Below are 26,339 nucleotides of genomic sequence, written 5' to 3'. Positions count from 1 at the left end.
TCACGTGGTCTCAGTTGTGTTTCTTCAGAGGAGAGGGGCCTTGGCAGGGGACCGCTCCTGCAGTGGCCGAGGCAAAGCTCACGGGGCTGAGGAGACTGGCGTTGGCTTTTCACTCGTGCTGGCAGGTGGCAGCTTCCTGGGGGGCCTGAGCAGAGTCTGCAGATGCAGAAAAGTTGAGATGGGAGCCGCAGTGACCCCGCAGCTGTTCATCCTGACTCCTGGTGGGAACAAGGCCAAGGTTCATGGCACCAGATTTCCAGGACAAGGTTGCTGAGTTCTCTGAAACTAGGACAATCAGGGGGAAGCATCTATACTAATAATAGCCTAGGTGGTCATCACGCCATCACAATCCAACACCAGGAGGCTGCGGGCGCACACGGGTGGGGACTTGACGCTGCGTGCACAGCACAGAGGTAGGGCCCGGCAGCTGCTCCACGCGCCCCAGCTCCGGCCTACCTCTTTGGGGCAATCCATCGAGGAGCCCTGGATGGGTGGGCGGGGCCTACCTCTTTGGGGCGATGGATCGTGGGGTTCCCACACTGTGAGAGGGCACAGGCCAGGCTGGGGACACCCCCTCTCCCCCAGTGCACAAATTTTGTGCACCGGCCCTCTAGTTAGATATAAAAGAGGGGGACAGGCTTTCCTACCTCCCCTTCGTCACCTGTTCTCTTGGCTACCATTTTGGAAACCCTCTCCACACCGTGGAACCCTTAGCTGATGGGACTATGGCCTCATAACAATCACATAACAAAAGGTTGCCCCGAGGCCAGTATGTCTGAGGACCTTCAGAACCTCACCCTTGGATTGGCCCACTGTCCCCGCAAACCCCATCGCCTGCATCAGGACTCCTCTGCCTTCTCTCCGGGTCTCAGCGGAGGAATGATCCGCTCAGTTTCCCACTACAGAGTGCGTGAAATTGTCGCTTCCAGTACTAAGGAGTCACGTGTACTTATTTCTGAGCCCCCAAAGACAAAACTCTAATGAGGGGGTTTTAGGTCCTGTGGGGAAATGGTTGGCGGCAGGGGAATTTGCCCGGCGCTCACCAAATCAGCAACCGTCCTGCAAGTAAGGCAGCCTGGGACCAAAAGCAATGTCGGCCCCGCAGCCAGGCGTAGCACTTGGTTAGAAGGGAGTGAGGTGCGCGCAGCTCCCGTGCGGTGTCTGGGCCAGGCGGACACCGCGACATGGTTTGCAGAATGCCAAGTCCCTGGGGTGGCACTGGGACAAAGTGTCTGTGTTCCCTCTTTTCCCATAACGTGGGGGCACACAGAATTTTGTTAACTGCCAAAAATCCATTGTGCTCGGATGAAAAATGACATGACCACACATTTGGCAGGTTTTGGGCGGTTTAAGAAGAAAAATAAAGGTACCCAGGAAGACACTGGATGCCTTTGTATGCATGTAGTCATGGGGAAATAAAAGACCACAGACAGTGAAATAAGGCTTGGCCCATTATAATAATCTGCATTTGGGAAAATCTGAACATTGGACAACGCAGAACAACTACTGTATCCTTTTATAGTATCTACTTGGGATACTATAAAGGAGGAAAGGCCTTTTAAAATGAGGCAAGGGATTAAAAAATCACAAAGATCAATAAAAGCAGCCCAGCCTCAATGGCTCAGTGGTTGAGCGTTGACCTATGAACCAGGAGGTCACGGTTCCATTCCTGGTCAGGGCACATGCCTGGGTCGTGGGCTCAATTCCCAGTGTGGGGCGTGCAGGAGGCAGCCAAAATCAATGATTATCTCTCATCATTGATGTTTCTATCTCTCTCCCTCTCCCTTCCACTCTGAAATCAATCAATATATATTTCCCATTCTGCATGTAAGGAGTTTGGAAGTCTCTACTCTATCCTAACAACAAGCAAAAAACTGAACAGACTGAAAAATCAACAATGATCTTGGATCCATAAGAGAGGAGGGAGGACACATGGTAAACCCACTGCCCCCAAGATTAGAGAGAGGCAGGTAAAGTTGAGGGGTCACACTCGCTGATTTTAAAAGCTGCTATGAAGCAACAGTAATCAAGACAGTGCTATGTAGTACTGGCTTAAGGGTAGACATACAGACCAATTGAATAGAATTGAAAATCGATTTAAAAAAAAAAAAAGAAGTATCTATGGTCAACTTAATTTTTTACCAAGATGCCACGATGATTCAATGGGTAAAAAGAATGTTTTCAACAAATGCTGTTTGGACAACTAGATAGCTCCATGCAAACGAATGAAATTGGAACTTTACCTCATACCATATATAAAAATTAACTCAAAATGGAGCAAAGACTTACCTGTGAGAGCTAACACCAGAGGAAAAAAGCATAGCGGTCAATCTTCATGACCTTGGATTTGGCAGCGAATTCATAGATATAACAGAAAAAGCATGAGCAACAACAACAAAGTAGATCAATTTGACTTCATCAAAATTTAAAACATTTTGTGCTTCAAAGGACACTATCAAGAAAGTGAAGTGACAACCCACAAAATGGGGGGAAAAATTGCAAATTATAGGTTTAATAAGGGATTTGTATCTGGAATATATAAACCACTTTTATGACTCAATAATAAAAAGATAAATAACTCCCTTAAAAATGGGCAAAAGATCTGAATAGACTTTTCTCCAGAGAAGATATACAAATAGCCAATGAGTCCATGAAAGAAGCTCAAGAGCATTCGTCTGTAGGACGATACAAATCAGAACCACAATGAGATTTCACTTCGCACCCCCGAGGATAGTTATCATGGGAAAGACAGATAAGAAGGAGTGTTAGCAAGGACCCCCAGGCACTGCTGGTGGGAATGCAAAATGGGGCAGCCACCTGCAAGGCCTGGGACCTGCAAGGAACAGCGGGAGACGCAGAGGATCTTGGGAAAGGGAAGCCCTGAGAAATGACGGACGGCCTTTGGAGAGCGAGTGCCTTCAGGTCCCAGGTGGCCAGAACCGCAGCTGTAAACGGAACGTTCCGGGGAGGTGTATCGTTCCCTGCCTCCTCTCCTACTCTGTCTCTTCCTTGTTTGGCTTTTCTTTGCTCCCCAGAATCCTGGGTCCCCGAGATGGCCCCTGACCAGAGTACTACCCATAAGAGCCTCCAGGTGGCGCTGTAGGCCCATCAGTGGCTACTTCCTTGGTTTAAAGATGGGAAGCTGATTAAATGAGGTGAACAGGGAAGGCCCAAGCAAGACAGATATGTCTAGGTTACCATGGCTTCAACCCCAGCCCCCAGAGCAGCTCAGGGTCAGGTCAGCCTGGAGCGTGAATGAGGGCCTGTAGCAGCCTTTCTCCTCCCAGGAGAACCCCTGGGGAAGTTGTCCCTTATGAGAGGCCAGTCTCAGGGGTTAGGAGGTTAAGGTTGTCAAATTTAGCAAATAAGAATACAGGATGCTCTATTAAACTTGAACCTCAGATAACAAATGATTTTTTAGTATTTTTAGTGTCACTATGTCTTAAATAGTGTCTATGTCGTACTTACACTAAAAATTATTTGCTGATTATCTGAAATTTAACTCAGCATCTTGTATTGATCTGGAAACTCTAGTTTAGTTTACTTGTATGAGTTTTCCACCTTCCATTTAATGTATGCTGCTGGGATATCTGCCAGGCCTGTGTTAGATGGCGATAGGAATAACTGATAGGGATGCAAAAGCTGGAAGAGTCCTGGGACCTGAGGCCGCCTCTAACCCATCCAAGTTCATCCAAGCCTTTCCCACCCACCTCATTGTCGTGGTGTGTGTTTCCCACAACAAGTAGGGTAATGTCTTGCCATCTAAGCCACTGGTCTAGAGTTGCTGTTCATTCTGGACACAGTAGGTCATAAATTTTCAAAGGAGAGTTGTCTTAAGACCTTTGCGATTCGAAAGTGGCGTATTTGCTCCTATACAATGTAACAGGTATAACTGAGAAGGGTCCTCCTGACCCTAATGAGAGTTTCTGTTATTATTGATAGTTGCCATTTATTGGGTATTTGCTGTGTATCGTGCACTGCTAGGCATTTTTCATATATTATCTCATTTAACCATCACAGCACATGAGAAAAACCAAGGCCCAAGGTCACATAGCCAGGAAGTACTGGACCCAGTGCTAGTGTGGCTGCCGCAGGGCGGAGGGTTGGGTTCACGCTCTAGATAAGGACTCATCTGCTGCAAGTTTGTGTGATTAAAATTCATTCCTCGGCAAAATTACGTATTGCCTACAAGAGTCCTTGAAAACTTTAAAACCACGTCAAGGGTTTCCTCTATGTAGGAATCAGTCCTATTTGAGTGCCCTGTTCCACTTTGAGCTGCTTTCAAATGAATAATGAACACTGTTGGTAGCAATTACCGGCATCACTGCTCCTCCCTGCCTCCACCTCACACCCAGGCAGGACCGCCCTGCCTGTTCCAATCTAAAATCGAACCCCCACCAGCCAGAGTTCACCCACTTTCTTATACTCCCTCCACCACCTGGCTTCACCAGTGACCCTGGGGAAAGTGCAGAAAGGGCAGCTTGTGTTTAACTTGCCTGGCTGTTCTTAGTCCCACTGAGGTGCTGAGAATACAAAGGTAAATAAGATATACTCTTTGAGTGTGAGGACCTCTAGTGGAGAGAGATGTGAACAACATGGTGACACTAGACGGTGGGAGACCGTGGTAAGGAAAGGAAGATACCTGGTACCAAAGAGAAGGTGTCAACTCTGTGGGGGAGGTCCCAGACGATGTCACAGAGGAGACAACACTAAAGCTGGTCTTGGAGGAGTAGGAGTTTGCTCAATGAAGGGAAAGGAGAGACTCCAAGCAGAGCGAACCCCATCAGGCAGGCTCAGCGGCGAAACAGAACTGCTTGCTTGGCCAACTGCAAGTGTTTGCTCTTTGTGGCTGACATATGATGGCGAGAGATAACGAGGGCGTAGAGAATAAAATGAGATGGGAACCCTGGACATCTTCATTGTTTAAGGGCAGGTTTAGGGAGCAAGGGAGAACGAAAGAAAGAATGTCAAAAACTCAGGAGCACCCTAACTGGTTTGGCTCAGTGGATAAAGCGTCGGCCTGCGCACTGAAGGGTCCCAGGTTTGATTCCGGTCAAGGGCATGTACCCGCGGGCACATACCCAGTGGGGGTTGTGCAGGAGGCAGCTGATCAATGTCTCTCTCATTGATGTTTCTAGCTCTCTATCCCTCTCCCGTCCTCTCTATAAAAAATCAATAAAAATCTATTTTTTAAAAAAATCAGGAGGACCCATGGCTCCCTGATGAATGGCCACTTCCAGGGCTGGGGCAAGGAAGGACCAAGATGAGCCTGCAACATCTTGTGCTAGGAAGCAAGGAAATGTTCCGAGAATGACGGAGACAAATCCAAAGGACACGGGAGCTTGATGTTTCTTTCACCGGCCAAACCTGTGACAAACTGAGCCTCAAAACAAATCATCATAGAGAAGGATTATAGCCAACTGGGGGAGAAAACCCATGTCAACACTGAAATAAATGAACGGCCGTGAGTCCAAGCTCTGAACTAGGACGTGGCAGCAAAGTGTGCCTGGCTGGATTTTAGAATTGCTGCAAAACAGTAACGGCTGTGTGTGCCTTCCGTTTGTCTCCCTTCTGAAATGACGACGTCCGTAGCAGTTATCCTATGTCTGTGCCACTGGCGTATGCTAGGTGCGTGTGGGGTGAATGCTGTGTCTCTCTACGCCACAGGTTTTCACGTCAAGAGGACTGGTACTCAAGGAGTTATACCCAAGGAACGGGACCTGAGGAGCCCTATCCCCCCGGGGACCTGAGTTAGATGTGAGATCCTGGCCTTCAGGGTGGTGCTATGATGGGATGACCTGGGGGCCTTGAGGGGAGGGGTGAGTGTATGCTGCATTGAGTGGGGTGTGAACCAGTGTCGTCAGAGGGTAGCGTGTGGCAGAGCGTATTGTCCAAAGACAGTGTCAACAATATCTCCCAGCCACATGCTCTTATTATGTGACTTGGACATTCCTCCCATTGAAAGGTGGGGTCTATGTTCCCTCCCCTTGATATTGGGTAGACTTTTGTGATTTTTCTCAACCAATAGTATCTGGCGGAAGTGATGTCTGAAGCTAAGTTATTAAAAGCTGAGCTCCTCCTGCATCCCCATCGCAAAGAAACAGAGATAATGAAATGGTTGTTGTTTTAAACCATTAAGTTGGAGTGATTTATTTTGTAGAAATAGAGAGCTGGCACATGGCAAAATGCCCACATGTGGAGAACCTAGATGAATGGTATGGAGGAATGGTCCTCTCTCCCATGTGTGGTGACTGGGTGGGGCTATAAGGATCATGGTCTCTTCTCAGAATTCCTCAGGGTAGTCGACACCACCCAAGTCTATACCTACAACCATGGAGCTGAGCTGGAACTTCAGAATGGACAACATAAACTGAGTCAGACATTTTCCCATGCCTTTGTAACACCCAGACACCCCGTAGATGCTGTTAGGAACACCTTCCGTTCCCCAGCTCTGTGGCTACGAAAATGTGTAGCATGGATTTTCACTCTCCTAACCCCTTAGTGTGTCCTGGGAATTGTCCTCTACAAGGAACCCTCTCCTTTCTGAGAGTTGCCTTGGATGGGAGGAGAGGGTCTTGAGTCAGCATATGCTGTGTGCCTCTCTTTCTTACTCTATTTGTAATCAGCTGCCTTCTCCTTCTCCTCTGGGAAAATGGGCTCAGTCAGAGCCCATGGGCACCAATAGACCTGGGGTGGAATTCCAGGAGCTAGACAGGGAGACATAAGCTTACGAATTCTTATTTCTGAGTCATTCAAAGAGAATGCAGCATCTCCAGCATTTCAACAAGCCCAGCAGAATCCAGTGATGTTCACCAAAAGGGCTGGGTTAGAGATGATAGAATGGTGAGGTGCGAACAGCTTACTGATTATAGAGGGTGGCAGGATTCATGGAGGAGGTCAGTACCCAGTGAGGACATTTACTTAGTAGAAACATTTGGGAGACTAGGTAGAGGGGAGGATTCAGGAAATTAATTTGAGTCTCAAATTAGATGACTAGAGTTTTGGCATTAAGATGGAGGGCTAAGGGAGTGAGGAGGAGGAGGAGGAGGAGGAGTATTTAAAAGATTAAATACAGGTAAAGATCATAAAGAAAATGTTTATTGAGGCTCTGGGGTAGTTAGGTCAGAGAAAGTGAGGAAGAATGGGAAACTTCTTTTTCTTTTTTACCTTTTGACCCCCTTCACCCATTTCTTTGGGGCCAAAAATAATCTTTGAAGAATCTTTGAAGAAAATCTTTGTCCTCACTTGATTTAATTACATAAACACTTATTGGGGAACTCCACAATATGTTCCATTCTGTGCCTAGATGCTGAAGGGGCTGATAAGGCAGAATTCCTGCCCACAAGGGGCACAGAGTCTGATTGGGGAGACAGACATGTAAACCAAGGACAATACTATAGAATGTGGGTACAGAGGTAACCTCAAGACATCCCTGGAAGTCAGGGCTGAGGATGGGAGAGCCAGAAGTCATCTGCACGAAGAACCAGAAAGGGGGTGAACAGAGTGGAGCCCTGGGCAGGGCATTGCAGGACAATACTATCAGTAGGCATGGACAGGAAGAGGAGGGCTCTAGAACTGGAGAGATCCATGAAAGCAGACTTGGAAAAGGGGATTCGGGAACACCAATGAACATATCAAGGAGGGAGCTAGTTATGAGGAGGTAGAAGCTGAACCAGCTAGTGGGCAAGATGGAAAAGCAAGAATTGTTTACAAATGCATTGGGAGAGAACAGTAAGGTTCATAAAAGTTCAAGTAATATATTGTGTATAGATGATTTTCTTAGGTCGATTTAGGAGTAAAGGTATAGACTTTCTGGTAGGACACGATAAGGAATGTTTAATGCAGGTAGAGGAAAATCGAATTTGGGGTTTGGAGTAAGAGGCTGTGATAGAAAGCCATAAACCAAGAGTGGAGATTAAAAACCTCGCTTTCGCTCTCGCGTTGTTGAAAGAGAAGAAAAACTCTCCACTTTTTGCTGTGCAGTAGCTGTGAGACACGTAAGAAACCGTCATCTGGCTGCTATGGAATCAGGTGTAAATGGTTGTTCCTTCTGTGATTAGACACACTGCGTGGAGGAATTGTTACCCTGTTGCTAAGGGAAAAGGAAGGGGCTGTTTCCGGTTGCTATGGTGACGAGGTGAGAGCGTTCCCTCGGTACCGCGGTAAATTTACGAGGCTGGGTCGTCTCCTTGTTGCTATGGCAATTTGGAGGGACTGTTCTCGCCGCCCCCCACCTCGCGCCGCCGTCGCCGCCGTCGCTAAGACAAGGTGGAAGCAGGGCTGTCCTTCTCGCACCACCCGGTTGCCTAGGAGACGGCGGGTGCCCCGGCCCCGCCCCGCCCGGAGTGACAGCGTTGGCCGCATCGCGCCTGCGCAGTGCTCTCTTCCCCCCGCAGTCTCTGTGCGTTGACGCCGGAGACCTCGGCGGCCTCTGCTAGGACCCTCCGCCCGGGAGCCGCCGGCCGGAGCCGCAGCCTCTCCGCAGCGCCCCCGCCGCCGTCCCCTCCCCCGCCACCTCCTCCGGAGCCGCCTCGCGCACTGTGAGTCCCGGCCGAGGCAACGGACGCCGTGGGGCTGAGTCAGCGGGAGGCCCGGGCCCGGGCTGGGGGAGGGGAACCGGGCCGCCCCCCTCGCCTCTCCACCCGCACCCCAACCGCGTCCACCCCCCGCCCGCCTCCTTCCCTCCCTCCCTCCGTGCTGCTCGCCCGGGCTCCCACGGCCACAGCAGTCAGGCCTCGGCGAGCCACTCCCCCTCCCCTCCCTCCAGACCCACCTGGGGGTCCTTGCCCAGTGCATGCGGCGCTACCGCACTCATTCCCCCCGAAAACTGCCTTCCGTCCGCGCGCGTTCCTTCTCCTCCCTCCCCCCGGGCCTGACACCGCCGGCCTGTCTGGTTGCCCCAGGCTGTGCCAGAAAGAGAGTGACCAGGAGAGCGCGAGGGGCCCTTGGGGGAGGAGGGGCAGTTTGCCTGCCCAAACCGTGGCGCCTCCGGTTTCCTACCCACACGCTCCTGCCCTGGCCGGTGTGAGAAGCGGGGCGGACAGTTCTGACTGGCTGCTGGGCGCTCGTGGCGCTTTCGGAGTAGATGTTGCGGAGAAGGGTTCTGCCCCTTCGCCATCAGCTTCTGTGGAGTGAACACCCGCCGGTGCGCGGTGGCCTCCGAGGGTGGCCTTCGGGTGCAGAGGGACTAGCGGGAGGGGGGGCTAGGGGGGGATTGCGAGTGGGAGCTGAAGTTCCTGCGGGTCCGATGTGTTGTTGTGAATAAGCATCTCGCAGGACTCTTTAAAAGGCCCCCCCGCCCCTTATTTTATTTTTATTTTTTTGTAGTACAATCCTGGCATATTGTGAGGTTTGGAAACAGGCCTGGTATCATCCGTAGCAAGTGCTTACTGTGTGTATGTTGAGGGGTTGTGACAGACTTGATCTTGTAATGCCTGTGAATTCCATGTGGTAACCAGTTGGGCAATAGTTTTAACATAATGTGCAGATTAGAGAGGAACTGAGGTTTCTCCGTGGTGCAGGTCTGAAGCCTGTACCCCTTGGCCTCCTGCAGCTGTGCGTCTTTATGGGGGCTGTCACCTGATAGGGGTTCTAGCACTTTGGACCATTCCCTGGGCTGTGTTTGCTACCCATCCACCTGCCCATCTTGCATTCCCTGGCCTTGGGATAGAGGAAGATTCCAAACTGTTTTTCCTTTTCCAGCTGAAGCCTGAGTTGTTGCCCACAGCTAGAAATTGTTTCTTAACAAACGTGCCTCAACTCGAGGGCTCCTAACTACTGAGTGTGCACCTCATTGCCAAGTTCCTTTGATTCTTCTTTTTTTTTTTTTCTGGCTTCTAGATTTCAGTGCACTTTTAGAAAAAATATATAAATATTAGCCAGTTAAACTGTACCTGAGGCTTTGTGAGCCTTTTTACTCCAGGCTGCAAAAAACAAAAAAAGTAGATGGTTCACTCCTAAAAATCATGCTGAAGGACCCACTCGTGTGGACTTTCTGGGATTGCAAATAGTGACAAATGATTTTGCTCGTTGACTTTGCTCAATCATGGCCTATTGGCAGCCTCTTCAGGGCCACTCCCCACCCCCATGCCCATCAGATTAGTTTGCAGAAGCAAAGACGGCTGTCGCCCTACTTTGAAACATGGAGATGGAGTCGGGGAAACTACAGCCCCCATGCAGCAGCGCAGTTTCTTCTGTTTCAGATGCCAGTCGGGGGTTTGGCGGGATGCACCTGCCTGTGGGGCGATGGGAACTGTGGGGCCTGAGAGGCACATTCCTTCTGTGTGGTCCTCTCTGTGTCACATAGTTCACGGAAATACCCGGGCAGGGCAGGAGCAGACAGCTGTGCTGGAGAGCTGCTCCTCCTGGGCTGAGTGTATTTTGGGAATCAGCAATATTACTGGGGTGGAGGGTTGTGAATTAAGAAGCAAGAAAATGTGCCAAGGCTAGATAGGTCAGGAGGGTGTGAGTAAAATGTTCCCTTTCCAATTTGCTGTGGGATAGTACATTTTCAGAGCATCACAGGAGTTTTTATATGGGTTATATTTGCCTTTGAAATCCATACCAGTGTTTTATGAGATAATGTTGGATTGCCTTTTAAACTGCTACTGTTGGGAAACAGGAGTAATAACTTGTCTCTTACACATTGCCAATCCAGTTGTTACTGAATGTAATTGTTAAGATCATGGAGAGGGACATTATTTGAACCAAGTTAAACCTAAATCTGTGTAAATCTGTTGTGGTTTTGTAGCACTATATTTCCTTGATTCTAAGAGATAATAACAATTTACCAACACCTTTTAGGTAAAACAATTTAACACTACCAGATCAAAATATACAGAATGTATACACACATTTTCAATAATTATAAAGGCAGCATTTACTAAAATACATTTCATTTTCAAAACTGAGCTATCAACTGTTAAAGTGTGTATACATTTTTGGGGACACCCTGTACATGTTGTTCTAAGGTACATCCTAATTTCAGGAACAGGAAAACAGCCAGTAAATGGCAAGACTTTAGGGAGGGATTTGTGTGTCTCAGGACTAAGCAAGAATGATATTTGTAATATTCCTGAGTGCATGATGATGCCATCACTTGGTTAGCATCCTGAGAGTGCATGCATTGTGAGGAGGGATTTCCTCAAACCCTTCCCCCACGCCATGTATCTGAGATGATTGGCTGGGCTTAGGCATGGTAGTTGGCTACTGAACACAGGAAAGTTCCTATGTGAGACGACAACCCAAGGCCGTCATATGGTACCCTCCAGAAGCTCAGTGAGCCACCTGGAAGCAGATGTCTTATGAGTTATACCTGAATTTAGCCGAATCACATCTCTCAGAAGCTGCACAGAGAATATGATTTCCGTAAACCAGAATGCCTCTGCCCCGATTTGTTTACAGATCCTGAGACGCATGCGCTCCTCCTCAGGATGTTAGAAGTGGAGGAGACTTCAAATGGTATAGTTCAGTGTCCTCATGTCCAGACTTTGACACAAGACACCAAAAGTTCAGTGACTTGCCCAAGGCCACCCACTAATGTAGCAAGCATGTGAAAACGCTGTAACTGTGTATGCCATGCACATAAACATTGGTGGCTGTTAGTGGCTGAGTCAGGATTAGAACCCAGATTTCCCGACTAGATCTATTCTGCAATACCATGTTGCTTCATCCCTTATGTTTAGTATTCCAGAGGGCTTTAATAAAAATAATTTAGTCATCTGTAATTAGCCCTGTAGACAAGGACTTGTTTTATTGTCTGAGATGTTGCAAAGCCAGGCGAAATGCAGTGTTGCACTGTCTAATTATATATTTATTATTGCCACCTTACAGATAGTAATTTTTCCTTACACATTTCAACCTCAGGAAGGTCAGTCCTTTTTAAATTTGCATCATCTAACATAAAGCAAACGTGAAGGTGGGTGAAGTCTTCTCAACTTCCTCTGTGAGCTGCTGAGGTGGAGACGGCTGAACAGGCAGAGAGGACGAAGCTGGATTCTCTTCCAGCTCCAGAAAGTAGCCCCCTGGAGTCCTGGAAGCCATTGGGACTTCTGATCCCACCTTGGGAAAGTGAGGCAGTCTGGCCTCTAGAAGACAGACCTGAGTTCAGATCCCAGTCCTCCACCTCTTGGCTGTGTGGCCTCGGGCGAGTTGTGGGGCCCCTGAGTGCTGAGTCCCTCCCCTGCAATCCTGGAAATAACTGGTTTACATGGTGGTTGTGAGGATCAAATGAAAGAAAGTTTACACAGTGCCTGCTTAATAAGAGACAGCGACCTTTACTTTTTATAACTAAAGTGTAAAATAAAAACATAATGCTTTGAAACATTTATTGTGACTTTAGTCCATCTTGGACCTTCAGTTTAGCAGCAGCCCTCATCTCCTGGCAGCCCTCTCGTGTGTCTGACATGCACAGAGAGATTGTTTGTCGTGTGAAGACCTGGCACTCGCAGTGTTATTTCGACTGCCAAAATAGGAGTATATGAAATGCCCCTTTGTCTCCATGTATTCAGCTGACCTGGTTATCTGAAAGGCTGGCAGGGCGGGAGCAGTTGACGAGGAGAGCACAGACTTGGTGTGTTTGTGTGTGCTGTGGGGGCGCTTGGTCCTCCAGCTGGGGAGGCCAGTCTGGGAAGTGATCTTAATTTGAAATGGAAGTGCTGCTGAGCTCTTGCTTGTGAATAAAGCTCACATGGCCTGCACTTACTTCCTCCGCTATCACAGGCAGCGCTTTCATCTGTGACTTTGCTCAGGTGGGCTTCTGCGTCCAGGGGATCTACGGGCCAGGGAAAGGAGCGATCCATCTTCGGTAAAGGGAGGTCATTTTGGATGGCAGCAGTTCCAGATGGGCTCGAGGCAGACTACCAAGTAATTAAGGAGCCAGGGCCATTCAGTTAGGAAAACACAAATGAATTTAAATTTCTGTCAATTTCAAGAGGCAAGAAAATACCCATCTAAAGACTGAAAAAAGTAAACACAGTAGTGTTTACCTCTGGGAAGTGGGATTTGGTTGTGGAAGAGGGAAAAAGAGACTCAAAGGGGAACTTTTGCTTTATATATGCTTCTATGTACGAGTTGTTACAAGAATCGTGTGCTTTTGCAATTTAATGAAGATCAATAGAATTGGCAGTGGCTGGTTTTCGGTAAATGCGTTTGGCACAAAAAGAAGCCTTCAGTGCATGGGGCTTTTAGGGTTAGACTGCTGCCTTTGAGCAGGCCACGCCCGTTTGCATCAAACCAGGCTCTTAAGTGGTGGCAGGACCCTCCAGCGTGGCTGCTTCCCTGGCAGCCCAGCATACTTCACTGACCTCCTACCTCAGCACCTCTTCTTAGTCTCATTTCCTTCTTGAGAATAGTCCCTTCCTTCTCTTGACCAGTTGAAGTAATCATTACTATTCTAATAAGCTAATTTAATTTTCAACTATTAATGAAAATGGCATCAGACCATACGAGAGAGGGAAAGAGAGAAATAGCAATGTGAGAGAGAAACACATTGATCGGTTGCCTCCTGCACATGCCCTGACCTGGGCTCTTGCCTGGGAAGGATCCTGCAACCAAGATACATGCCCTTGACCGGAATCCTTCAGTCTGCAGGCCAACGCTCGATCCACTGAGCCAAACAGGCTGAGCATACAGTCTTTATGAAAAATCCAGACCTCTTCCTTAGCATCAAGAGGGCTTGAAGTTCAAAGGAACCCTAACTGAAATGCTGACAGACTCTGTTACCATGACTGTGTTTTAGATCCAAACTGGTTGATAGAGCACACCTTTCAAATAGGTTTATTTAAATGCTTCTCTTAAGAATTAGTGATTAACTATGACAACTTTTTAAAGTATTATTGAGCTTTTAATCATCTCATATGTTGTTGTTTCCTAGCCAGACGTCCTGTTTATTATAGAAAGATGACACACCTATCATTTGGACATGTGCTCACATACCCAGGAATTAAGATGGGTTATGCTGAGTAATCCGCATTCCATCACCCAATCTTCCCTTTCGGCCAAGAGTACAAATGTGTGTGACAGTTGGCCAAGGTTGGTGAGGCACCCTTTGGCCAGTGATGGTTTTCCCTTTCTGTAGAGTTGACTGGCCAATACTGGCCTAAGCCCTAGATATTATTCTCACTAGCATTGTGCCTACCAACTTGGCTAAATTAGCCAGGTAGCGTCAACTTTTTAGCATAATGCCAGTGTTTTGAGCTCCGGACATTTCATTTGTCTGAAGAAAAGGACTTGGCCTATCTAAAGTGTATTAACTCTGTGTAAGGTTATTTTTTTCCTGCAACTAATTTCTTTTTTTTAATCCTCAACCAAGGATATTTTTCCATTGATTTTTAGAGAGAGGGAAAGACAGAGAGAAATATCAATGTGAGAGAAACACATCGATTGGTTCCTCCTGCACACGTCCCGACCAGGGCCTGGGCCGGGGAGAAACCTGCAATCGAGGTACGTGCCCTTGACCGGAACTGAACCCGGGACCGAACCCAGGCCGATGCTCCATCCACTGAGCCAAACCGGCTAGGGTGCAACTATTGTCTATATGTAGGAGATACATACCACTGTGTGATACGTTTAAAGTAACTGGGCAAGAAACATAGCTTTAAACCTGCTCAGTAAATTTGACAGCATGTATCAAAAGCCTTGAAAGGACACATGTTCTTAGACCAGAAATTGTCATTCCAGGAATATCTAGAAATCAGCGGTGTATATAAAAATACTTGTATAAGGCCCTGGCTGGTGTGGTAAGTGGTTAGAGCAGCCGTGGGCAAACTACGGCCCGCGGGCCGGATCCGGCCCGTTTGAAATGAATAAAACTAAAAAAAAAAAAGACCGTACCCTTTTATGTAATGATGTTTACTTTGAATTTATATTAGTTCACACAAACGCTCCATCCATGCTTTTGTTCCGGCCCTCCGGTCCAGTTTAAGAACCCATTGTGGCCCTCGAGTCAAAAAGTTTGCCCACCCCTGGGTTAGAGCATCGGCCCAAGCACCAAAGGGTCCCAGTCAGGGTCACGTACCTGACTTGTGGGTTCAATCCCCGGCCTGGTTCTGGGCAGGTGCAGGAGGGTGTGGGAGACTACCAATCGATACTTCTCTCTCTCCCCCCTCATACTCCCTCCCTCCTTTCCAGCTAGGGCTGATACCATTTATGTAAAGAAAAGTATGAAAAGATGCTAGAAGAGCATATTTCAAGCCATAAGCGATTATTATTAAGTAATGGGATTATAAGTGAATGTTTTTTCATAGTGCATTTCAGTGCTTTTCAAAATTTTCTGCGTTACGCAATTATAAATTTTATTAAATTTTTTTTAAACCAGTGATTTGCAGACTCCATGTAATAGAGCAATCTCTAAGAAAATCACAAGGTATTAACTTTTTTATGATTGTTTTGTTTCACTATTGTCATGATTAATGGTAAATGCTTCTCAAAGGTGTTTCTTTGGAGAGCAACTTCATTTCCTTTTGGAGAGAGCGTGCCTGACGTAGTATTGTGTGGGTCTGTGACTAAAAACAACCCAGAAACACCAAGTCCATCCATCCAAAGTCATCTATCATGACGCAAATGATATATAAAAAAATTTATGAAAAGAAAGTGTCTTCAGATAGCTTATTTTTGTCTCTTAACTTTTGCTATTTAAACTTATCAGAATTTATCAGGTTTCAGTAAAACCCTGTATACCATAAGGCTGTTTTCGGTGGGATTTCCTTTCCCATTTCTTCAAATTCTCTGGATTCCCAGTGTCTCCCGGGCCTTATTTAAGACCATCTGAACTATCTGTTTTGAAAGACTGTGCCCAGGCCTGCTGCAGCCTCCCTCCTCCCTTGGCCCTTGGGTAGATCCTGACCAGCCATCAGCTCAGAGGCTCTGGTTCTTCCAGGGATAGAAAAGGTTGAGTGCCCACTAGTGACCACCTGATGGGCAGGAGCCCTCTGCAGGGGCAGGCTGGGCAGCTCCCTCTTTGCTACACCAGTTCCCTGGAGCTGCCGGTTGTGAAGGGAGGGCTGCCTGGCAGCTGTCCTCTCACCTCATCTTGCCCATCCACACACACATTGAACATTTCCTCAATGGCCCCGTCCAGTGGACTGATGCCTGCCTTCTACCAGTGGTGGAGTCTGCCCAGCTCTGAGCACTGGGGATCTGGGACTTAGAGTTGAGGGCCATATGGCCTGTCACACACCTCAGCCTGAGCTGCAATTGATGTTTGTTAAGCAGAATTTGCCTTTTCTTCTAAATGGTTCTACTACCCAGGTACCTGTCCCCAGTGGGGCGGAGGCTTCCCTGCCTCCTGGGGTTATAGTGAGTAAGTCTTCAGGAATGGCTGCTGGAGACGTTCCACCGCTCCGAGAGAGTGATTGTCAGGGAAACATTCATCTTCTCTTGAGGGTGTTGTTATCCTAGTCACCTTGTAATTTAAATGGTGTTTCCTGACTGGTAAGAAATGACATCTTAGCTGCTCTGAGTCAGCGAGATCCTAGTTGGATTAATGTGTGTTGTGCCATGTGAAGGGGGCAGGCCTTGGACCTCTGGATGAAATGAAATATCCTTTCCCATAGGAGGAGTGTTTCACCGAGGGCTTATCTCCGGTGGTGTAATATGTACTGTGTAGCCAGACTTTTCTGCAGCACCAGACTCTTGGCAGACAGCCGCTGCCCCCCGCCCTCTTCCCTGAAGATTATTGCCACTTATCAGGGACTCTGATTTAGTCTCGGATTTGTTCTGATTTTAGATAGGCACTGTTCTCAGCCGAAAGCTCCAAGTGTTGGCATCCTCTTCACACCTGTACGTGACAGGACTGCTGCTAAGTACAGAGATGTGTTATGCGGGCCCAAAATAGCAAGGTGCAGTGTTTTAGACTTGACAAGACTTGTATTCCCCAGGAAGTATAGTTTCCAGGTTTATAGGTTATTCATGTAAATTTGCATATTGTCTTCACTATTGTCAGGCCTATTCTAAGTATCCTCTCAATAAGTACTCTCCAATTCCTTTCTGTGTTGTATTAATAATCACTAGGGATGCAAGAGAAACTAAATTCAGCCCCTGTCCACAAGGCGATGGTAGTCTGGTTTGGGAGGTAAGACGGATACGTGGAATGATTAGTGTGTGTGACATCAGAGGTCAGCAATACATCTGTGGTGCTTTATTGTCTAGACATAGTCTTTGCCTTTAAGAAACTCAACGATGTTCTGGCGAGTAAGTAGAACACAAAATGATACAAGCCACGACAACACAAGAGGGTGGGAACTCCAGCAGCAATGAGAAGGGGTGCTTCGGCAGCCCAGGAGGAAGAGTGGCCGAGAGCCTATGGGAACCAGGAAGGCTTTCAGAGAGGGAGACACACCGGAGGGAGAGTACAAGGTGATGCGGAATCTTGCCCACCAGAGGCCAGGTAAATGCCTAAGGGAGTTCAGGCAAAAGAAATGAAAAGAACAGTGTGTGGTGTGTGTCATTGGTACTGCAGAGTCTAACTCAAGAAGGATTCTGGGAAGAAAATAATTGCTGTGAACTGAAGTAATTGGGGGAAATCACAAAGGTAGCAGAACCTGAGATTGCCCTGAAAATGAGTAGACAGGACCCCAGAGAGGGCCCTCCATGCGGTAAGGCACAGCATCCGCACAGGGACAGCGGGAATGGGTGCGAGGGCTGGAAGAAGGCCGCCCTTACCACACTGAGCGTGTGAGCTGGTTTTGAGTTTGGGAAAACATTGGTGACATTAACAGAAGTTAGGAAGTTGGAGATACAGTTTGAAGATGAGTTTAGTTGTAGACATGAAGATCTCGAGGTGACAATTAGAGACAGCCAAGTAGCTCGATCACATAGAACCAGAAGCTGAGGGTGAGGCAGGGATGGAGCGTTAGGTGTGGGAGTCAACAGCACAAAAGGGATGGCTTTCCTGAAAAGGGATCTCTCCAGAGGTCTTGGGTACCGAATACAAAGACCAGAGCGCCAAGTAATAAGCTTTGAGTGTTGTCCATAATTAGGTAAGAAGTGAAGGGACGTGGGGAAGTTTGGATGGTTTAATCGCAAGGGAAGAGAAGATATTGAGAGCTTCAGTGCTACCAGTTTAACTAGACCTAAGGATTTATCTAGAAGAAAATCATGGTGATTGCTAACACTATCAGTCCAGTAAAAACACTGCGATGGAAACCAGGCTGCATAGGGTTAAGGGGGAAACCAGATAAAGAGGAAAGAGAGGCAGTGGGGGGTCACCAGACAACAGCAACAGGGAAGGGAAGAAAAATAGTAACCAGAGCAATGGTATCAAATTTCTTACTGTTACAAACAATTCTGTTTGTTGTCAGCAAACATATATAAAATTGTAATAAGTGCATAATATTTGTTTATATATATGTTTATTAAAATGTGCTTCATCTTCAGATTTCTCTATATCAGTGTAATTCATGCATTTGTCACTCCAAATATCCTATTCCTTCTGTGGTATCCCATCATACTGATACTAAAGTATGGTTAACCATCAATCTAGTATTGGGCAATTGGGGTATTTCAACATTTTGCAAGTGTAAATATCCCTGTTCTAAACATCACTGTACAAGTTGTTGTTTTCTTCTGTGGGTTATTTCTTCAGGAAATATCCCACGTGTAGAATCACAGAGGCAAAGGGCATACACAGTATTGTTGTTGTGTTTATTGAGATGCAATAGACATGTGACATTGTGTTGGTTTCAGGTGTGCAGCATCAGGATTGGATATCTGTATACGCTGTGAAAAGATCACAGTAAGTCTAGTTAACATCCATCACCACACAGTTACCAACTTCTTTTTCCTGTGATGAGAACTTTTAAGATTTATTCTCTTAACAACTTTCTAACTAGTATTGCTGACTGTGGTCACCATGATGTACATTATAGCTCCAAGACTTACTTATTTCATAACTATAATTTATACCTTTTGACCACTTCACCCATTTCGCCCATGCCACCTCCCTACCGCCTGCAGCCTCTGGCAACCACCATTTTTTTCTGTATCTATGAGTTTGGTTTTGGGGGCTTTGTGGTTTTGGGTTAGTTGGTTGGTTTTAGATTCCACATATAAGTGAGATCATATGGTATTTGTCTTTCTCTGACTTATTTCATTTAGCATAATACCCTCAAGGTCTATCTATGTGGTCACAAATGTCAAGATTTTCTTCTTTTTATGGCTGACTAAGATTTATGTATACATACATATATATGTATCACATCTTCTCTATCCATTCACCCATCAATGAACACTTGGGTTGCCTCAAAGTTGTCGTGGTTAATACGCTTATTATATATTGTTCTCTATGGTGATCCAACTAACTTACAATTAGAGTAAGAGTTTGGTATTGACTTGGGATGATTTCTGATAACAAGGAGAAAGGGAAAAAGACTTGAGGAAAATAATGCAGGTGCAGGAGAGAAAGGGAGCAAATGGGAATGGTCTTGATGCCAGGGAAGAGGTAACTTTGCAGGGGAGGGCGAGGTCCCTGCCTCTGAGACTGGTGGGAGTGGGTGTGGCTTACCCCTGACTTGCAGTGTGAAGTGCAGGGGGGATGGCTGGAGTTCCTGCTAAGAAAAGACCTTTCCACTTGCTGAGGTGGGGGTGAGGTCCTGAAGGCCTGAATGAACCACTGTGAGGAATGAGCCTGGGCGTATGCGAGATGAATAAAAGTCTTGTTGCGCAGGGGTGAGGGCTGTGTTGGACCCATGAATTCATAATGGGCTAAGTCTCTGAAGTCCTCCAGCCAGGAGAAGCAGCAGTGAGTGACAGAGCATCAGGGTGGGGGTGTTGCTTGGCAAGTTTGGGGCAGGGTTCCTGAGGAGGCAGAATTTAACATAGCCGTGAAGCCGCTGGCCCTGAGGTCAGAGGTGGGGGGAAGCTACAAATCCCAGGCAGGCGCTGGTTGTCAGTAGAATGAGGGGGCAGAGCAATTCATTACAGGCTCCAGTGAGAACAGAAAGCTGGGTTGGAGTATGAGGGATGTGCAATAAGGAGTTTATTGACAGAGAAAGAGTCTAATTTTAAAATGTGGGAGAGGCTGTTCTTACTTGAATTGTTTATCTTTGTGTAATGTTTGGATTTTTTTTTTTACATGGACATGTGTTACCAGTAACATTTTTAAACTAATCATTAAAATCTCGGGGGTTGAGCTGTGCCCCGGGGTGTGTCTGGATTGCCCCAGCCTGATGAAGGAGAAGTGAAGGTGGAGGAGGATCAGAGTCTGGGTAAAGTGTCAGAACTGGGAGGTGCCTGCCTGTTAGCCAATGGCTGCCTGGTCTCAGCTTGTCACTAGGGAGCCATACCTAACCAGTACCCCTGTCTGCCCGCACACCAGGAAGGTTAAAACAGAGGAGGCGACCTTCGGAGGCTTGACAGTCATCTTTTCAAGGTGCTGTTGTGGGTCTGGCTGTTTCCAACTCTGACCAGCTGTCCTCCTGAGCCAGTCCCCTGGCCTCTGTGAGTGGAGGTTCCTCCTCTGGGCAAAGAAAGCCCCTGGCCAGGAATGCAGTTCTGTGAGTGGAGTACGGGTTCCTTTTCAGCTTCACTCACCCACTCCGTGGGTGCTTCGTGCAGTGTACGAACTGAGCAACTGTAACAGCCCTGTTTCTCTCTTGACTGTTTTGAAGCTTGGCCTAAGGCTCCTGCCTCCGCTGACCCCTCTCCTTCTCAGGTCCTCCTAGATCATCCACTTTGCCCCTGACCCTGACTGACACCCTTGGTTGTGGCCTGTATCTCACTTGCGGGGTTCACATTACCTTCGTGCTGCACAACTGGAGCATTTACCAGCTAACCATGCACTCAGTTACAGGGGCTGATGGGGAACTGAGGAAGATGGAAACACGTGGGAATCAGGTGGGGCATCAACGTGGGGAGGTGGGAAAGCCGGGCCAATACTCTGCATTCTTCCCAGGCCCTGCGGCTGAGTCTGAACCGTGCTGGGACATTTTGTAAATGGCTTTTCATTAAAGCCAGGACTAAGCTGGAGTGTGGCTCCCTGCCAGTCCCTACCGGGAAGGAACAAACAGCTTGCAGTACAGGCCTCAGGCCAGGGGGGGTAGGAGCTAAGGTGCATTGTTTTGCATGAAGAATTAAATGGGCTCTTTGTAAACATAACCTCCTGCCATTGTTCTTTTCTCTTTTCTCCTGGTCAGGCTAGGTGACAATAATTAGCCCTTGGCCCATAATTAGTGAAACTACGGGGAAGACTACAACTGATCGGCTGCAGTACTTTAAAGAACCTTGAACTTGGAGTTTAGAGACTTGGGCTTGGAGTTATGTTGGACAGATCACATCTCTCCTTGATCCCCAGTTTCCTTTTCTGTAAAGCGAGGAGTTTTTGTATATGCTGTCCCCTCTGCCTGGAATATTGTTTCCTGGCCTTTTGGGGAGAATTCTTCTTAACCTCATGTCATTCCCTCAGGAAAGTGTTCCATGACCTGCATCGTAGCTCACTCCAGGTTGGGACCCCTGTGACAGGGTTTTTCATATTTTGTATCACAGCCATTAGTTTGTGTGACATCAGTTTATTGGGTTGTAACCAGCATATTTTACATGAATAGACCAGAAAATATCAGAGTGCATTGCTCACAATAAGAGTAAGAATTGTTTAATGAAACATTTGTTTTATTATATATGTCTGTATGTGTTGTGTTTGTGTGTGTGTGTATGTGTGTGTGTGTGTGTGTGTGTATATATATATATATATATATATATATATATGATTGTAATGTAAAATGTATTTTATACTAAAAGGTTGAAAGCTATTGCTTTCAAAACAGTCTAGCACTTAATGTGATTATAATTATATACTTATTTGTATGATTATTTTATTACTGATTATCCATTTCACTAGATAACAAGTTCGGTGAGTCAGGGACCAAGATTGACTCATGCATTGATATAAGACCTAGAAATAGTTGAGGCTCAACAAATAATTGCTGGATGAGTGGATTGCTGAGGGGTATTTTGCTGTTGTCATCCTTAGCGAAGTGGTTCCCAGGAGTAGACAGTGACTGCAATAATAGACTAAAAAGCCCTCACATCCATCACCAGTGGACAAGAGTACCAGGTTAGGAGTAGCTCTGGGAACCAGGAAGGCCCACACCAGCTCCTCTCAGAGGAAATGGGGGAGGAGGATACCATGACTCCTACCCTATTCATAGGCCTCACTTTGCCCTGGCTCACTGGTTAGAGTGTCGACCTGGGCACCAAAGGGTTGTAGATTCAATTCCTGGTCAAGGGCATGTACCTAGGCTACAGGTTCGAACCCTGGCACATGTCCGGGCACATGTGGGAGGTGTCACATTCTCTCTCTCTCTCTCTCCCTTCCCCCGCCCCCCCACCCCCCTCCAACATCACCCCCTCCACTCTCTAAAAATCAATGGAAAAAATAGTCTCGGATAAGGATTAATAAAAAACAATAGACCTCACTTGGGCAGAGTTAACTTTCCAATAAGTAGAGACAGGACTCAGAGACCAAACCCACCACATAATCTGTTTTTACTTAAAGAAGAAGTCGGCTTGTCTAGTGTAACCTCTTCCAAGGGCCCACATCCCACTCTCCTGGGTGTGGGCAACTAGATCCTGACCCAGGAGCCTGCTGGGTCCCACGTGGAGACACCAGAGCTCCCTGCAGCACCCCACCCTGACTGCCAGCACTTTCGGAGGCATCTTCTGAATCTAGCCAGCCTACCAACAGGTAGAATGAGGGCCCTGTGCCTTCCCAGATGTAACAAATCTCTGACTGTAGCCCCAAGAACTTCCCATGGCTGGAAGGCTCCATTAGCAAGACCCAGCCTGGCACTGCTGTGGCCCAGAGCCCTTCTCGGATGTTCCAAAGGTCATAGCTCAAGAGGACTTGTGCCTCTGGAGGGCATTGGAAACCCATTGATAACACAGGCTTTGGCGGGAGTATTTAAGAAGGTCTAATTTGCCCTGTTATCTTTAAAGCTCATCGTTGAAGTTTCTGCCAGCATCTGGTATCCTGTGGAAAGTATGCCGCTTGCAGCCTGGAGCAGATGACCTCTTTGGGAGGGACGAGGGAAATACTATTGTTTTAGAGCTCCCAGAACTATTAGCTGAAATATCTCAATTTATACATTGTTTTCAGCGTGCTTTTCTGGAATTGATAGTCCCTTCCAACAGCCTTCCAAAGAGGCAGCCTGTCAGCTTTCTGAGGGACGCTTTCCCATGAACTGGCTGCATTGGTTGTTGGGCAGGAGGTGAACGGAGAGAAACAGCTGAGGAGCCTGTGCCTCCAGGTCATCCTTGAGCAGCAGCTGCCTCCCCTCTGGTCCCTCCTCAGAGGTGAGGACTTGGGGTTTGGAAAGAAAGTCCTGAAACTGCTGCAAAGTCCTCAGTCGTTCCACTCTTGAGAGTTTTTGCATCACTTGTCTCACTCTCACCCTAGTAATCCATACATCCTAATTTGCATCCATACATTAGCTTTCCCATGAATTTTTAAGAATTAGTCTCAAAACTCATATTTTCAGAGGAGCATTGTGTGTTTAACTAATGCCTCTAGTCTGTATAGTAGTCATCAAAAAACCCTTTTTTGGATAACAAATGTAAGTCAAAATTGCCTTTAAAAATACTTTTAAATTAAAACATTATGGAAGTGCATAAAGCAGAGAGTAGATTCTCTAGTGTCCCCCCAAAGAGAATCACTGCCACTATTTGCCGGGGTCCAACCCCAGCAGGTCCAGGGGTCCCCAAAGGTGTGGACGGAGTCGGCGAAGAAGGAATGACACGGAGACAGTGTTCAGTTGATCAGCAGCCTAGCCAGGATCTCTAGCCAGGATCTCCAGCCAAGTTCTGGTCTGGATCTCCAGAGAGGATCTGCTTCAGATCTCCAGCCAGGTTCTGTGTCCATGTTCTCTTGCTAGGTTCTCCAGGTTCTCCAGCCAGGTTCTGTCCAGGTTCTCCAACCAGGTTCGGTCACCAGGTTCTAGTCAGGTTCTCTTTCCAATTTCTATAGTCAGGTTCAGTCCAGGATCTTTTGCCATGTTCTCTCCAGCGAAGTTCTTCTGTCTCTAGTTCTGTGTGTTCTGTCTTCTTAGTTCTGTGTTCTAAGCTCTGTATTCTAAGTTCTGTGTTCTTACATCTGTATTTATACCAGTTGATTCCAATCCTATCAATCTCTATTCCAAAGGTTAGGGCGTTTCTTATCTCCATTCCAGGGAGTAAAGATTATGTAGCTTAAGCATGATTGTTCATAGTTAAAGTGATTAATTACCCGCCTGGTACTTAGTTAAGAGGTTTTATTCCCTCCCTAACTTCAGGGGAAAATCCCTACCTGGGGAAACAACCTTTCTCAGAGACCTTGGTTAAAACACATAGTGCCAAGAAGGTGAGCAAACATATTAAGAACAGTATGCCATATATGCCAGGTCCCTTGAAACAGCAAGCATGGACCGGCTCCCGGCAACTATTTTGTTGAATGTTTCAACTTTTTCCTACACACATACTAACATATGATTTCTTTCTACAAACATGGGATCTTACTAGTTTTCATTTGGAGAAAAACTGGGTAATGTAAAAAAGAGTAAATGAGAACATAGCACCAAAGACTGGCTTGGGTGAACTTTAGTGCTGCCCAGTCCCAAAGCCACACAAGGAAACATCCCAGTGTGTGCTAGTACGGCCATGCAGCATCAAGACCTCTTCTAGCTCTCTCCCCCAGATCGCCAGCCTACGCCCCTCATTCAGAAAACCAGTTGCCACCATTGCTGTTTACTACAGTGAACATTATTACTGCATTTTCTTCTAGTTTTTAACTAAATTAGAATCACATCCATTTAGGGTTTTTCCAGTGCACGTTCAAGTCCCAGTACAAAACACGTGGAAAGCACTTCCCATTGCCCAGGTCACAGTATGTTTGGTTTGGCTTTGTCCCTCATAGCACTGTTTCCAAGAGACTGAGATAGCGTGTCAGGGAAATTTGTTCTGAACTCAGCCCTGGGACGTGCTTTCACTGGAGAATGCCTGGAGCCACCAGAAACAAGAAAAGGCAATGAACAGTTTCCCCCTAGGACCTTCAGCGGGAGTGCAGCCCTGCTGACACCTTGGGTTTGAACTTCTGGCCTCCAGAACAGTGAGAGAATAAATGTCCATTTGGTAAGTCACCGGTCGGTGGTAATTTATTAAAGCAGCCACCGGGACTGATACCGTGGGCTACAGTCAAGGTGTCAGCAAGGCCGTTTCTTCTGGAGGACCCAGGAGAAATCTGCTCCCTGGCCTTTTCCAGCTTCTGGGGATGCCTGCGTCCCTGGCGCTGGCCTTGTTCACCCCACTCCCAGCCGCCATCATCACATCTTTCTGACCCTCTGCTTCCCTCTTGTAAGGATCCTTATACATTAAGCCCACCCGGATAACCCAGGGTAGTTTTCCCACCACCGTTTTCCTTTACTTTAATTACATCTTCCAAGCCCCTTTTACCATTTAGGTAACTCATTCAGAGGTTCCAGGGATCGCAACATGGACATCTTTGGGGGCCCACCCCAGTCTGTATAACCCTACCAGGTGTGGATAGGAACGGTGGATCTGTCCACCACATCCCCGTGTTCAAATAGATGCTAGCTCAGCCGTGGGCAAACTACGGCCCGCGGGCCGGATCCGGCCCGTTTGAAATGAATAAAACTAAAAAAAAAAAAAAGACCGTACCCTTTTATGTAATGATGTTTACTTTGAATTTATATTAGTTCACACAAACACTCCATCCATGCTTTTGTTCCGGCCCTCCTGTCCAGTTTAAGAACCCATTGTGGCCCTCGAGTCAAAAAGTTTGCCCACCCCTGTGCTAGTCCTTGAAGCAGGAAAGGCAGTATCCAAGGGAACGCCTCTTTGGGCAGAGGTAGGGAACATGAGATGCATTACCCTCATAGGTTCTTCTAGGCAGAAAATGTCGACGGCCAAGGTCAGCTGTGCTAAAACGGAGGTATGAATATGAGCGAGGCAAGGTCAAGTTCTCCCTTTAAGCTTTTGAGATGATGATGATGTTTATGGGGTGGGCAGTCTTGTACAGCACTCCCCTTTGGTGCTTATCAGACAGACTAAGCTGAATGGGCCTTTAAGTGCATTTCATGCAGCCATCAGTCATAAAGCTGGTGCCTGTGAAGACACAGCTCCCTGGGATGAGACAAAGGATGAGTCACAAAAAGTATACCTGGTCCTGGGATTGGAGGTAATGGGAGAGTTACAGGGCACGTGGGAGATGTTATGGCTCCCTTCATAAAAGATGGAAGTGGTTCATGGGGTTGTTGGTGAGAAGTTGAAGAGCTACCATTGAAACATATTTCCATCAAAAGGCAAGAACTCAGGAGGGAGCGACCCAGTAATAGTTGTTCTTGAAGGCAGATGAC

The 26,339-nt window shown here is 47.1% G+C and overlaps 1 protein-coding gene across 1 annotated transcript in view; it reads left to right on the top strand.

Annotated features, from left to right (window-relative positions):
* The first annotated feature begins 8,378 nt into the window (after window positions 1-8,378).
* MAPRE3 (microtubule associated protein RP/EB family member 3) overlaps window positions 8,379-26,339 on the top strand; it is a 42,923-nt gene continuing 24,962 nt past the window's right edge. Inside the window, exon 1 of the mRNA XM_036335117.1 lies at window positions 8,379-8,540. The gene's annotated coding sequence lies outside the window, so the exon portion shown is untranslated. The remainder of the gene's footprint in view (window positions 8,541-26,339) is intronic.

This window comes from Myotis myotis, unplaced genomic scaffold, assembly GCF_014108235.1.
Source record: "Myotis myotis isolate mMyoMyo1 unplaced genomic scaffold, mMyoMyo1.p scaffold_m19_p_14, whole genome shotgun sequence".
In the NCBI taxonomy this organism is placed as follows: Eukaryota; Metazoa; Chordata; class Mammalia; order Chiroptera; family Vespertilionidae; genus Myotis; species Myotis myotis.
This window is presented reverse-complemented; position numbering and strand designations above follow the sequence as displayed.